Raw genomic sequence first — 15,832 nt, 5'->3', positions numbered from 1 at the left:
AACATTAAATAATCATAAGACTTGGTAAAAAAAAAAATCAATGGTTAAGCAAACCTGATGTATACTGGTATGAATGTGGGAGATGTAAACATAAAGTGAGCAGGCAAATAACCATATAGTCCCTAGTTTCAATGTTTGAAATGACTGAAGGAATAAACCACATAAGGTCTAGAGTGTTCATAGTTCCTGGGATTTTAATTCTGTATGATACTAAAAATATACAAGTATTGTGCTGGGTATTTTGGCACCTAATCTTTCTAAATTTCTTATGTATTGATAAGATTCTGGCATGGGAATAGATTTAAGATACAACTCATATTGCATGATTTCAGGAAAAGTCAATTGGTACAAATGATAAACACATTTTAAATACTAAACAGCAACAATCTTTTGCTAAATGTCCAAATAAGTTGGTTATAACCCAAAGACAGAGGTTGCAATTCTGTCAAACTCGTGGCCTGGTAAAACTAATTTTCAATAACCTTTGGAAGCTTCACTAAACTTATTCACCAAGCCAACATGCTGGCTAATATGTATGACAAATTAGATCCTGTCTCAAGTTCTTCTTCCAAAGCAATAGCATTAGGAACCCCAGTTTTATTGAATGCAACAGTTGTTTCTATGACCATTGGAGTCTTTGAAGCGTAGCTGCATTTTAGGATGATATTTTTCCAAATACAAAAGTTGTTTGCTGTTAAAAGCTCCACGCCACTTTTGTCTTATGAACTGTACTGCATCTTCATATTTCATTCCACCTTCAATTAATGCTAGGGCAACAAGCACTGGAGCTCTTCCAAGCCCTGCAACACAGTGAGCAGCAATGCAACAACCAGGTTCTTCACAAAACTTAATTTTTACAAGACTTAACCAGTCGTCAACAATCTGGTTGGACGGTGGTGCACCATCATCAAAAGGCCAATCGAGAAAATGGATGCCTTCTTTCTCCGCAAGAGTAGTGTCATAAGTTGCTTCACATACTCTTACTATCGTGGTAACTCCATATTTCTTAAGTTCCTCAATAAATTTGTTTAATGTTGCATTGGTTGGATTATGTTTAATAAGAAATCTCATGTTCTTATATGTGACTTCCACAGGAGCTGGGCGGTTCATTTGGGCCATGTTAATTTACTTAACACTTAATAGGATTATGAAAGAATTTAAAAAAAAAACTGAATACAGAAATTACGCAAAGAAACTGAAGTCTACTTCACTATCTTCCACTTGTGATTCTCAGTGCTTTAAGTATGAAGTTGGGAGTAATGGGAAATGAAATGAACCTCCTAACAAGAAGCAAATTCTTCAATCCAGTAATACTGAGGCAATAGAAAGGAAGTGCACTGAGGTTTACCCCATCCAGGTCAGAACTCTTGTAAAATGCTCTGTGGATTTCAATCCAACACTTCTGTGTCCAGGTTAACCACTTTTATGGGGGCTTCTTGGTGGAGTAGTAACGAATCTCTACAGTTCAGTTCACTTGTCTGCATAGAGGTCGTGCTGTGCCTGGCAGTAGTCTCCACTGCCCTTCAGAAACTCCATAAATGTGTGACCAAGAACACCACAGAACTGAGGAATATGTTTATTCATTGAAGATTGTGGCCTAATCATACAGCCATCCCGAGGCGGCGGCGACACAGGCGGTAGCGGCGGATGTAGGGCAGGGGGCAGAGGTGGTCGTCCTGGGGCGGCAGCAGTGATGCAGGCGGCGGCGGGGGCACCACACTCCCCTCTTCACTTTCTTATTCTCATTATTATACTTTACTAGGATCTGTTTTCAACTAACTTTATACATATATGATTAGCTCTATTTTAAGTATAGCATTCAATGAATTGGGTGAAAGAGAAAAAGACAAGAAAAATATTATAAAGGAAAAGATAAACAAAATATGGAATAATAAGCTATTCCTCAACAGTCAACAGAAGGGCCATTCATAATTATTGCTTCTCAAAGTGTCAATTTCATTTCTACATGTTTTCTTTTAGGTGCTTGATTAATTATCACACTTCAGGGAGAACATATAGAATTTGTCCCTCTGAGACTGGCTTATATCACTAAGTATGGTGTTTTCCAGTTTCCTCCATTTTGTTGCAAATGACCACACTTCATTTATTTTTACTGCTGTGTAGTATTCCATGGTGCACATAGCCAATAATTTCTTTATCCAGTCTTCAGTTCGTGGGCATTTGGATTGATTCCATGTCTTTGCTGTTGTGAATGAGCTGCGATAAACACAAAGGTACAGATGGCTCTTTCATACGATAATTTCATTTCCCTTGGGTAGATTCCCAGGAGTGGGATGGCTGGGTTATATGGTAAGTCTATATTCAGATTTCTGAGGTTTCTCCAAATTGCCTTCTATAGTGACTTTACCAGTTTGCATTCCCACCAACAGTGGATCAGGATATCTTTTTCCTCACATCCTCACCACATTTGTTGTTTGTTGATTTCTGTATGAAAGCCATTCTAACTGGGGTGAGGTAAAACCTTACTGAGGTTTTGATTAGCATTTCCCTGAGAGCTAGTGATCATGAACACTTTTTATGTGTCTGTTGGCATTTGGATTCTCGCTCTCTCTCTTTTTTTTTTTTTTATTTGATAGGTAGAGTTATAGACAAGTGAGAGAGACAGAGAGAAAGGTCTTCCTTCTGTTGATTCACTCCCCAGATGGCCGCTATGGCTGGAGCTGTGCCTATCTGAAGCCAGGAGCCAGGTGCTTCTTCCTGGTCTCCCATGTGGATGCAGGGGCCCAAGCACTTGGGCCATCCTCCACTTCCCTCCTGGGCCACAGCAGAGAGCTGGAGTTGAAGAGCAGCAACTGGGACTAGAACCTAGTGCCCATATGGGATGCTGGTGCTGCAAGTGGAGGATTAATCAAGTGAGCCACGGAGCCGGCCTGGATTTTCTCTTTTGAAAAATGTCTATTTAAGTCATTTACCCATGTCTTAACCAGATTGCTTTGTTCTTGTTGAGTTTCTTGAGCTCTCTATATAGTCTGGATATTAATCCTTTATCAGTTGTATAGTTTGCAAATATTGTCTCCCATTCTTGTCTCTTTGCTTTGCTGATTGTTTCTTTTGCACTGCAGCAGCTTTTCAGTTTGATGTAATCCCATTTGTTAATTTTGGCTTTGATGGCCTATGCCTCTGGGGTCTTTTTCCAAGAACTCTTTGTCTATACCAATATCTTGGAGGGTTTCCCCAATGTTCTCCAATAATTTGATGATGTGCGGTCATAGATATAGGTCTTTAGTCCATTTTGAGTGGATTTTGGTGAAAGGTGTCAGGTAAACATCTTGCTTCATGCTTTTGCATGTGGTGATCCAGTTTCCCCAGCATCATTTGTTGAATAGACTGTCCTTGCTCTAGGAGTTGATTTTAGCTCCTTTGCTTTAGATAAGTTGGTTGTGCATGCTTGACTTGATTTCAGGTGTTTCTATTCTGTTCTATTTATCTATCCATCTGTTTTTGAAGATAACTGCTCAGTAGTATGTCTTGAAATCTGGTATTGTGATGCCTCCAGGTTTGTTTTTGTTTTTATAAGAATGCTTTAGGTTTTCAGGGTCTCCTATGTTTCCATATGAATTTCAACATCATTTTTTCTATATCTGAGAAGGATGTCTTTGGTATTTTGACTGTTATGACATTGAATCTGTAAATTATTTTTGGTAGTATGGATATTTTGATGATATTGATTCTTCCAATCCATGAGCATGGAAGATTTTTGCATTTTTTGTATCACCTTCTATATCTTTAATATTTTGCAATTCTCATCGTAGAGATCTTTGACATTCTTGGTTAAATTTATTCCAAGGCATTATATTTTTTTGATAGCTATTGTGAATGGGATTTATCTTAGAAGCTCTTTCTCACCTGTGGCATTGTCTGGGTATACAAAGGCTGTTGATTTTTGTGTGTTGATTTTATGTCCTGCTACATTTCCAAACTCTTCTACGAGTTCCAATACCACTGTCTAAAGTTGACTTCAGCTCTTGGTTTTTGAGTAAGAGCCACCTTTTTTTTTCAGTTTCAGTAAGCCTCATCTTATTAAAGGGCAATTGAAGAGTCTATTTTACTTTCAAGCAACACCATTATATAATTAAGTGTCTGATGATTTGAGTACACTCTACAGACATTTATTTATTTTAAATTGGTTTACCCCTAGTAACATAGAAAGGCAGAATATAAATTTCCAATTAAAATATTTTAACTTAGTTGCTTTGTAATTATCCATACTTGGGTACACTGAGTATTACAATGCACAATTAAGGTTGAAATAAATACAATGTATCTCACACTTACACTGAACATAGAGTTCACAGCATTTCCTAAATACATTTTGCACCTGCCTAATATAATGTCTCAATAAATATTTACTTTTTAATTAAAAACTGAGGATCTTGTTGCTTTTTTTTTTATACAGCCACCTGATATAGAACCCTCATGGCATTACCTGCCTGAGCACATGTTTCTATGGAGGGTATGCAATGGCTAAAAAGTTTTAAAAGCACAGCTATTATTAGTGTCTTAGAAAGTTTTAATTTAGATCTGTTAACTTGACATACTACAAACAGTTTCTGTTTTTCTATAAACTAGGCACTATATTTAGTAACACAACATATTTGCTCAGAATTATAAACCAACACACAAAACATTTATATTTTGATCCTCTTTCATAGCAGACACACCAGTGTCATCATTAAATATTTCAGCAGAAGATTCTCAAAATTTTTTAGTGATCCATTATAAACTCAATACCGTATATTCTACTTTATGTTTTCAAATTTCAAATTTGTTTAGCTTAAAAATTTAAAAATATAGAATGCTTAAATACTAGATCCACTAATAGTACTACTAAATAATGCTACTTACAGGCTATTTTTTCAGTAATAGGAATCTATGATGAATCTTCATATTATGATTCATGTTAAATTTTAAAATTTTATAAAATATTCATTAAACCTTAGAAAGCTATGAAATAAACAAATACTGTATTCAGGTATAGTGCTGATGTTGCAAACAATATAACACTTTTATTTGCTTAAATACTAATTGCAGTTTACAAAGTTAAACAAATTTAATCACAATATTCAACAATGATATCATTTAATCACCTCAGATGTTTGTTGTTTTCATATTGTATATATTTCTAGAAAAGCAAGTATAATTAATTCTGGTCATTATAGAGAGGAAGTGAAAAGATAGAAAAACAGCTATAATAAACATGAAGTCAATATAAATATTAATGTAAGCATACTTAAAAAATATTGTTTGTGGGAATCCATGGAGAAACTACATAGTATGGAATAAGAGTAATATGAATATTTTATCAATATTAATTCTAATAAATGAACGTGTGGGATAAGTATTTTTTATGTCTCCTTCATTTCTTTCATTGATGTTTTATAGTTTTCATTGAAGAGGTCTTTCACAACTTTGATTAAATCTACAAAGGTATTTTAGTTTTGTAACTATTGTGAATGAAACTGAGTTTATGACTTCTTATTTATTTATTTATTTATTTATTTATTTATTTATTTAAGAGGTAGAGTTACAGGCAGAGAGAGAGGTAGAGAGAAGGGTCTTCCGTCTACTAGTTCACTCCCCATATGGACACAATGCCAGAGCTGAGCCAATCGGAAGCCAAGAGGCAGGAGTTTTTTCAGGTTTCCCACATAGGTCCAGGGACCCAAGCACTTGGGCCATCTTCCACTGCTTTCCCAGGCCATAGCAGAGAGCTGAGTCGAAGAAAAAAGCAGCCAGGACATGAACCAGCGTCCATATGTGATGCTGGCACTGTGGGTAGAGGCTTAGCACACTACACAGAGCCCAAGCCCCTTATGATTACTTTTTAGTGAGTTAGTTATTGGTTTACAAAATGATATTTGGAAATATGTTGGAGAATTGCATGGAGCTCCAGGCTCCTGACTTCAGCCTAGTCCTATCCCAGCCGTTGTGGCCATTTGGTGAGAGAAGCAGAGGAGCTAAAAATTTCTCTCTCTCATTTTTTTCTCTCTCTCTCTCTCTCTTTCTTTTGTGTGTGTGTGTGTGTGTGTGTGTTTGAGTGTATGTGTCTCCTCTCACTGTAACTCTGCCTCTCAAATAAATAAAATAAATCTTAAAAAAAAGAAATTGAAGTAGGGGGAAAATTAGACATATGCAAAGAAATGAAGAGCATGGAAAATGATAATTGTGTTGGTAAATATAGTGTGGCTGTTTTTTCTCATTCTGTAAATACTATTAAATGACAATCAATTCACTAAACATAAAATTGGTACAAATACATTATGTGATTTAAAATAGATATAGGAGTAAAATGAACAGCAATAATAGCATAAAGGTCAATATGTTAAAATGGGGTACACTGTCATATGTTTCTTGTAGTGTATAATGAGATTATGTCCATAAAATTTGAAGAGAGACAGAGATCAGTTTGAGATGGACATCCTATGTGCATTAAGGAAGTTACTAACATAGAGTTACAGCAAATTAGTCAATAAGGAGATAAAAGGGAATCATGAAAATGCTCCACCCAGAATAAGGCAAAAAAGAATAAAACTGAACAATGAATATGTGCAAAAAGGAAAACATATAGGAAAATGGCAAATGTAACCCAACCGTATAAATAAGCATACTAAGTGTAATTAAACTAAATATCCCAAATAATAGTCATAAATTACGTAGGAAACTGCAAACTATGTGGAACTTTAAATAATCCAATTTTAAATATAAAGACAGAAAAATCAAAATGGAAATCATTAGAATAGTGAACATGTCAAAATTAATTAAAAGAAAAATAGAACAGAGGTAGATGTTGTGGGTTAGTGAGTTAAGCTATCATTCAGGATATCTTGATCCCATCTCAATGTACTGGTTCAAGTTCTTTTTTTTTAATTTTTTATTTCATAAATGTGAATTTACAAAGTGCAACTTTTGTATTGTTGTGGTTTCCCCCCGAACATCCCTCCCTCCCGTGGCCCTCCCCTCTCCCTCTCCCATCCCGCCCTTTATCGAGTTTTATTTTCAATTACCGTCATATACTTAAGATCAACTTAGTATATACTATGAAACTTAAAAACACTACTAGCCGAATAATACTCTATACCTTGTGCGGTTGTGTGAATGCAGCCTGTTGAAATCCTTGCTTAGTATATACTAAGTTGATTCAAGTTCTGGGGACTCCACTTCGGGATTGGGCCAGGCCAAATTCAGGATTCCCAAACTCAATCCAGCTCTTCAACTTGGATGGTAGGATGAAAGTACTTGAGCCATTAGCTGCTGCCCCCAAGGGTGTGCATTAGCAGGAAGTTGGGATCAAGTGCAGAGATGTGTCTCAAATTCAGTTATTCCAAAAGGAGATACAGCTGTCTCGCGTGGTTTTTATGCCAAATGCTTAATGTACACTCTTGTGTGTTGGTTGCATCATTTTCCATTCCTACCACCAATGCACAAGAGTTCCGATTTTTCCATCTCCTTGTCATTGTTTCTTATTTTCCATCTTCTACTTCTCTCTCTTTTTCGGTCTCTCTCATGTGTGTGTGCACATGTGCATTTTTTATAATAACCATTCTAATGAGTGTGAAATGATATGTCATTGTGATTTTGATTTGCATGCTCCTAATAATTAGTGATGTCTTCATAATCACTTCATGCACTTATTAGCCATTCATACCTTCTTTAGAGAAATGTCTATTCCAGTCCTTAGTCCATTTCAATAATCAGATTGATTTGTGGTTATTTCGTAATAGGAGTTTTAACAGCTATAAAATTTGTAAATTTTTTTTTATGGATTGCCTTTTTACTCTGTTGATATTTTTCTTGATGAACCAACATTTTGGATTTGGATGTATTTTAACTTTTTTCTCTTTTATTGTCTGTGATTTTGATATCTAATCCAAGCTATTATTACTAAATCCAGTGTCACAAAACTTATTCCCTTTTATTTGCTTCTGAGTATTTTACTGTGGTATTTAACTATGTGGGTATCACAATAAAGTTACAAATATGTATGTGTATGTGAGTGAATGTATGTGTGTGTTTCTTTACACTGAAAGGGCAGAAATGATATGAAACCTTTGGGCAGTGTATATGCTTAATGCCAGAAATTAATTTCCAAATATCATTATTTACTAAGGGAATACTGAGACTTAGCTAAATGACTAATTGCAGATTTGAAAATGGAAAGTAAATGGTGAGTCCAGATTGTCTTATGTCAGAAAGCAAAGATTTCTCCAAGACCACTGAGACCAAAACAAAGAAACAAAGGATTTAATTTGAAGGGGCTACAAGTGGCCAAGTTTGTGATATTTGGACGCATGAACTATATTAGTGGTCATGGATTATAAAACACTAAATAAAACAAAAATCTGTAAGTCTATAAACATGGACAGAATGCAAAAAAAGAAAAAAGCCAGAAATGCCTTTCTTACAGAAAAATACCCTAATATATATGTAAAAGGAAAGGTAGAATTTGAAGTTTATTATTTTACAATTCCCAATAAAGTAAATATTTCAGGAAAGGTGTATCATTATTTACTAACATTTTTGTGGGGGAACAGAATAGTCTTAAATGATACCAACCCTAAATTATGAAGATAAATGTTACAAGAGAGATACTTATTTCCTGGTCACCACCTTCACAAAGTCATCAAACATAGCTTCACTACTCATGATACAACTAGAAGTTTCTCACATTCTGACGTGATGAGGTAAGAAATACATATCTCCGTCTGATTAATATTCTCCATAAACATTGAGATGAGAAAAAATAATAAATAATTTGAGACTTTCTCAATTTCATATCATTGTAAAAATGTGGCAGGGAATGAAGGTTGTTCAAGATTAAAAGAAGTTAAAAATACATAGCAATTAAATAACTAGATTCCGTGAATGATTCTTCCTAAGATTCAAGAATTAAGGAACAATATGCCTATAAAGACATTTTTAGGGGATCAGCAGGAAAGTTTATATATGGACTGTATATTGGGAGATATTGAATGTGAACTGTCTTATTATGATAATCACATGGTATTAAATAAGAGGATTTTCTGATTTTTGGAGTTGAATGCCAAGATATTTAGAGAAATATCATGCATGAAAATTTTAGATAGTTTAGAAAATAAAAGATAATCCTAATATTATGAGTTAGAAGTATTCATTGTGCTATTCTTTAAAGTTTTGAAGTGTTAAAACTGAAGAAGTTGTAGGAAGTGATAGAACACGAACTAATTACCAACCAGCCCTGTTACTACCTTTGTGTGAGAGCTTAGAACTGTCACTTTATTGGCTGGCACTGTGGCATAGTAGGCTAACTCTCCATTTGTGATGCTCCCATTCCAAATGTGCTCCGATTCATGCCCTGGCTGCTTCTATTCCATTCCAGCTCTCTTCCTTATTACCTGGGGAAGTGGTAGAAGATGGCCCAAGTGCTTGGGCCCCTACACCTACATGGGAGACCCGAAAGAAGCTCTTGGCTCTTGACTTCTAGCTTCGAACCAACCCAGCTCCAGCCATTACGGCCATTTGGGAAGTGAACCCAATGGATGAAAAGCCTTTCTCTCTGTCTCTCCGTCTATCTGTAACTCTACCTCTCAAATTAATAAATACAATATTTTAAAAAGTTTTAAAAAAAGAACAATCACCTTAGCTCTCTGTGACTCTGTGGCACCTCTATGATACGGATGACAGTGGAGTATACTTCACAGGAGTTTAGAAAGATACAAATGCCATTATACAAGAAAAACATAGAAAATTGTCTGGTACATAGTTGGTCCTCAAAGAATGTCCATATTATTAGTTTTACCAGTGGTATTGAGGTTTTATTTGTTGGGGATTTATGGGTGATGAAGCTTGAAAATCAGTATTCTGAAATTAGCCTTTGATGCTATTAATATGACATGAATACCAGTCTCACAACTGCACAAAGAAAATACAATGGCAAAGAATTGATTTTACATGTAAGTCTATAAATAAATTGCAGTGTCTCATATAAAATTGTCAATGAAATATTAAATCATTTTTCAACTAACCAGATAAGTGTTCCTTACAATATTGATATGAAATTTAATAATACAAGTGGTGAAACCATCCCTATTGCCTTCTTGGAATCTACCAGGAACAGAAGGCACTGTCAGCAACTTAAGAAGCTACTTGCAGAAATGACCCCACTAGAGGCCTTGAAGTCAAAGGGTAATTAAAGCTGGGCTCTGAGCCACACATGAAGTCCGTTTTCTCCTTTTAATTAATGACTATTACTACCCCATCTTGCTGCGGTGTGGGACACCAGCGGAATTAACGCCGCCATAAACCACATTATGGCACACTCCCCTCAGCAGCATGGCTAACACATAGTTAGTTTAACTTTATGAGGCAATAAATACAGACCATAATATTGTTGAGTATCAACATTGACATTTTCACTATTATAGCAAAGGGGCAGTTCACAAAACAAGTATTTACAACGTGTCCAGAAGAGTTCAGTGCCAAAGATGTTGATAACTATGGCAGCTTTGTGTCATACACCACCTATTTTCTATTGCATGTGTTCTGGGCAATTTAAATTTATGTTGCATAAAATGTGTCCATGCAAAATCAGCTTTTTTTCATTACTGAAGGGTAAGAGAAGGATTCTGGGGCATCTGTAAACATTTCATTTTTCATACTTTCATTTGGTACAAAGCCATTCACTGTTGCACTGAGAAAGGCTTCAGTGTTATCTTACTATTTTTAATTGCATATTATGTTTATCAGAATTTTTTTGTTTTTCATTTGTTAATTAGTTTTTGCTCCTGTTTATCATAGTGTATTCAAATAATTAATACACACTTGGAGCATTATATCTCTCTTTTTATCAACCTTGTTTGCTCAAACTCAACATAACTTTTGAATTTCAACCTGAGTTGGCCTTCAAGATTTGATGCTTTGCTTGAACCAAACCTAGAATGATATTCCATCAAAGGAAAATAGCAATGTTTAGTTCATTCTCTACAGTCAATTCATGCTTTTATGGAAACAAAATTTTTTTTCTAACAAGATTGACTCATTAAGAAAACAATTATGTGTTATTCAGATTTTATTTGCTTATTTGACATTTTATCCAAGGAAATTCTGGGTTGAATGCAGAAACATTCACTATGCTCTATCTCCCATTAAGCTACATGGGAGGAACAGAAAATGTGCTTATGCATACACTTCTAACATCTACCAAATACTCAACACACCATCCAGATAGGGGGATCTGTGTGTGTATGCATGTGTGTGTGTTTTGCATAAGATGGACAAGAATAAAGTATAAATGTTTATTTGAAGGACATGATAAAGTCTAGAGTAAGGCTGAAAAAGAGAAATATAAAATAATTGAATGAATAAACACATAGAAAGAAGACAGGACCTAGAACAGGATAAATAAATTTTCATATAAGGAAGGTATTTTACTCACTGTAATGGAAAAGAAGGATGGGTAGGATACAGGATGACTCCTCAACTTAGCGGTGAGAAATGTGGTGGTGTACATTGTTTTACACCTTTGAATATCTTTATGGAATTCAAATCTAGATTATCTGCAGAGAATAAGGGATCAGTGGAAGAGTGAGAAGTTTGTAGAGACTGGATCAGTATGAAACTCTGAAAATGATGATTGTAGGCAAAATGTAGTGTTTGCTGTGCAGTACCCAGGTATGCTTGGTGAATTCATGGCGGTGCCAAAATACTGGGACTATCATTGTCTTTTAAAATAATCCATATTAAATTTTTTGAAATCATTAAATGTGAAGGTCCTTATAAAACTTTGTGGATAATGGAATGAAAAGATAAACATATCTAGGTGAATTTGAAGTCTGTGCCTATGTGGAGTCTTCAAAAAGTCCATGAAAATGTACATTATAAGAAAATATGCATGGATTCCAATTTTTCTTCACCATAATATACCCTCTCATATCTTCTAATATTATACCCTATTTAAGGGCTATAATAATCATTTAAGTGAAACCTTATAGTTAGAAATTTAAATCATCCTCTAAATTTTTCTATTTTAGCTGATTAAATAAATTTCCTGCATTCTATGTAAGGACTACTCTACAGCGATCTTAGAATAAATTCCTAGTAATTTAATTACTGGATAAAACATAATGGTGAAATTTAATGATTAGCAGGTATTTGACATATTCAAAATATTTTAAAAAATTTAAAAAGCGAATGAATGTTTATTTATTTAAAGGCAGAGCTTTTGGGATTTTACTGCTATGTAGCATAGTTTAGAACTGTGCTTACGTATAGATTGGAAATTAGTAATAATTTTTAAGGATCTTGATGGTATTGGACTTCCCCAGGCTTGGCCAGTTCAAGTCAACACAGAACAATGGATATGGAAGACTAGAATGCCGCCATCACAGGTAACCTGGTTTAAAGGCACCTGGTTTCTTTGTTTCCTGTAAATGATGTACGTGGAATAGGTCACCTATTGTTCATTAGACAATTCAGCACCCTACAGTTCAGATGCTTGGTTAGAGAATTTTGATAGTTCTATTTATACCTTGGTTCTTTCCAATAGGTTTTGTGAGTGTTGAACTATTTGCTCAGTTCCAATGTTATTGTATCTGCATGTGTATGATGTTAATGATTAAACCACTGTGGCTCAATAAAAATGAAGTGCAAGGCCATTAGGGGCTCTTGTGCTATCATTTGATGAGTTCCCTGATGCCTGCTTTTCTTCTCTCTACTTTGTGTTTCTTATAATTCTTTCAGGGTCCATTACTCTGCCCTTCAGCTGTCTCACAGTCGCTGGCTCGTCCATAACACAGAGAGGCAGAGAGGGAGATATACATGTATGTGTGTATGTTTGTGTATGTATGTGAGAGAGAGAGAGAGAGAGAGAGAGAGAGAGAGAGAAAATCTTCCATCTTCTGGTTCACTTCTCAATGGCCATAATAACCAGGTCTGGGCCAGCCCAAAGCCAGGAGCCAGGAACTTCTTCCTGTTGTCCTAGTTGGGTGTTAGGTACCCAAATAATTGGGCAATCTTCTGCTGCCTTTCCAGGCACATTAGCAGGAGTGCCAGATCAGAAGTGGAATAGATGGGACTCTTAATAAGCATTCCAAGATGAGATGTTGCCATGGCAATCAGAAATTTAATGACGCTGGTGCCAATATGTGATTATTTTTAAAAGTATGTTTAAAAATCATATTTTAGGGTTTATAATAAAAATAATTTACTTTTTTGACTCCAATACACACTATCTGAATTCATATTCATAAAACAGAGTATTTTTTAAAGACTTATTTTACTTATTTGAATGACAGGGTTACAGAGAGAGGTAGAGACAGAGAGAGAACCACCCACTGGTTCACTCCTCAGTTGGCCACAATGGCCAGTGCTGAGATAATCTGAAGCCAGGAGCCAGGAGCTTTTTCCCAGGTCTCCTGCAGAGGCCCAAGGACTAGAGTCATACTCCACTACTTTCCCAGGCACATTAGCTGTAAGCTGGATAGGAAGTGGATTAGCCGGGACTTGAACCGGGCCTGTATGGTTTGCTGGCATTGCAGGCCAGAGCTTTAACCTCCTATGCCACAGCACTGACCCAAGAATTTTTTTCACTTTTGTATCTCATTTCCTAGTTTGTTCTTCCCCATTTCAATGTTATTTTATGACATTCAGTATTGACATTTCAATTTTAGATATTACTTTTCATTTTTTATTAAGGATTTATTTATTTATTTGAAAGTCAGAGTTACAGAGAGAGAGAGAGAGGGAGGTCTTCCATCCGCTGGTTCACTCCTCAATTGTCTACAATGGCTGGAGCTGTGCCAATCTGAAGCCAGGAGGCAGGAGCTTGTTCCGGGCCTCCCACGCGGGTGCAGGGCCCCAAGTGCTTGAGCCATCTTCTACTGCTTTCCCAGGCCATAGCAGAGAGCTGGATCAGAAGTGGAGTAGCCAGGTCTGGAACCTGCACGTATATGAGATGCCTGCACTGCAGGATATGGCTTTACTTGCAACGCCACAGTGCAGACCCCCACTTTTCACTTCTAAAAATAAAAAATACAAATCTATCACTCACACATCTCTATGCAATAATACTGTCATCTATATATGCAAACTTCTTAAACAAATATTTAGTAAATTATTAATCTAATTAAATATTTTCGTATCATATTTTGTGTACTTGATTATATTGTCTTTACTACTGAACTTTTTGTTCTTTTGTGGATACATAACTCTAGTCCTAATTTTCCCTCAAAACCTATTTCATTCATATGGCAAAGATATCAAGTTACATCAGTTTTCTTCTTCCCCATTTTCTTCTTCCTTCTCTGTTCCATTTTTTCTTTTCCTATTGGACATTTTCCTCTTTGCTCCTTCTGATTTTCTGTTTTATTCTGCAGTGATTTCTGTCTTCACGTGATTCACTGCTGAAGACATGCGACTTTTAGTGTATTTAATGCATTTTCTTCGTCAAGTTACCCAATTTGGGAAATGTCATGCAGATTCTCTCAGAGAAAATGTTCATGAGAAGAAAGTATTCTGAAGCCTTGTATATTTGAAAATTCTACTTTTCCATTGACAGTTCATCTTGATATTCTTCCTCATTATGTTTAATTTGAAGCTCCATTTAAAAAAATACAGTCTCAGTTTCCTCTTGTCATCAGATGGTATCTGAAGACTTGTACCCAGCAGGTAACCTTTTCCTCTTTCTTTCTCTGACTGTTTTTTTACCATCATGCTTTATTCCTGAATTCTGAATCATTTTATTTATCGAACTAAGTAGTAATTTCTGATAATATGGACATTTTTTCCCAGAATATTTTTTAAAATTTTGAAGTGTTTTGAACAATTTTCTCTCCATAATTTTTATGACCCCTAACTATAGAAATCAGCACACACACACACACACACAGCTATTTTCCATCTCTGTAACTTATGCTTTCTGTATTTTATTTTTCAATTTTGTTTTCCAAATTATTGGGTATTTTTTTTCAACTTTCCTTCTACTGTTCTAAATGCATATTCTCTTAGCTTTTCCTCTTCTTTCATCTATTCCCTTGGTTTCCTAAAATTTGTTCTTTTCTTTTTTGTTGTCCTTTAGCATTTTCCTTGTATTTTATTATTATTTTAAAGTCAGAGGTTTCTCTCAAATACCTGATATCCTTAGCTGTCTATCATATTTGAGGCCAAGCCACTAGAAACACCTCTGGACTCTTAAATGAAGATACCTAAACCCGGAGAGCCTGCTTTTTAAAGGATAGTTTCTTATATTCACTTACTAAATAAGTTCTACTTGTATAATTTTACTCTGACCTTTGCCCCCCAATTTTGATTTGTCTGTTCCAAATTTCTGTATTACTTATGACTGATTGCTCTTTTTAGCATTAATTTTTCTATCCATTTTTTTTCTATTTTGAGGGTGTGTGTGTATGTGTATGTGTCTATATGTGTATGTGTGTGTGTGTGTGTGTGTGGCTTCTCTAGGGATTACAATGTACGTTCCTAAATTTGCACAATTATATTTAGACTTCATTTTGCACTACTTCTCCTTCTCTCCCTTCCTCCCTCACTTCCTTCCTTTCTTGCTTCCTCCCATACCTTGTTTCTCAGCATTCTCAAGTCATTGTGTACATAATATTTTGTTATTAAAAATATTTATATATTTTATTTCAGTGGGGGAAGGAGAGGGGGGGGAGAGAGAGAGAGAGAGAGAGAGAGAGAGAGAGGGCTTCAATCCAGCTGTCCATTCTCCAAATGCTCTTAAAGGGGAGGGCTGGACTTCTCCGTGTCCTGAGGGCTGGGAACTCAGTCTTGATCTCTCATGTGGGTGGCAGTTGTTTACGTCATCACTTGCAGTTTCCAG

At 35.6% G+C, this 15,832-nt stretch overlaps 1 pseudogene; it reads right to left on the bottom strand.

Annotated features, from left to right (window-relative positions):
* Positions 1 to 365: 365 nt before the first annotated feature.
* Positions 366 to 1,119, bottom strand: LOC133757077 (protein tyrosine phosphatase type IVA 1-like; annotated as a pseudogene).
* Between the last annotated feature and the right edge of the window lie 14,713 nt (positions 1,120 to 15,832).

The sequence above is a fragment of the Lepus europaeus genome, chromosome 3 (genome assembly GCF_033115175.1).
Source record: "Lepus europaeus isolate LE1 chromosome 3, mLepTim1.pri, whole genome shotgun sequence".
NCBI classification, from domain to species: Eukaryota; Metazoa; Chordata; class Mammalia; order Lagomorpha; family Leporidae; genus Lepus; species Lepus europaeus.
The sequence above is the reverse complement of the archived record's forward strand: the minus strand, read 5'-3'. Positions and strand labels throughout refer to the sequence as shown.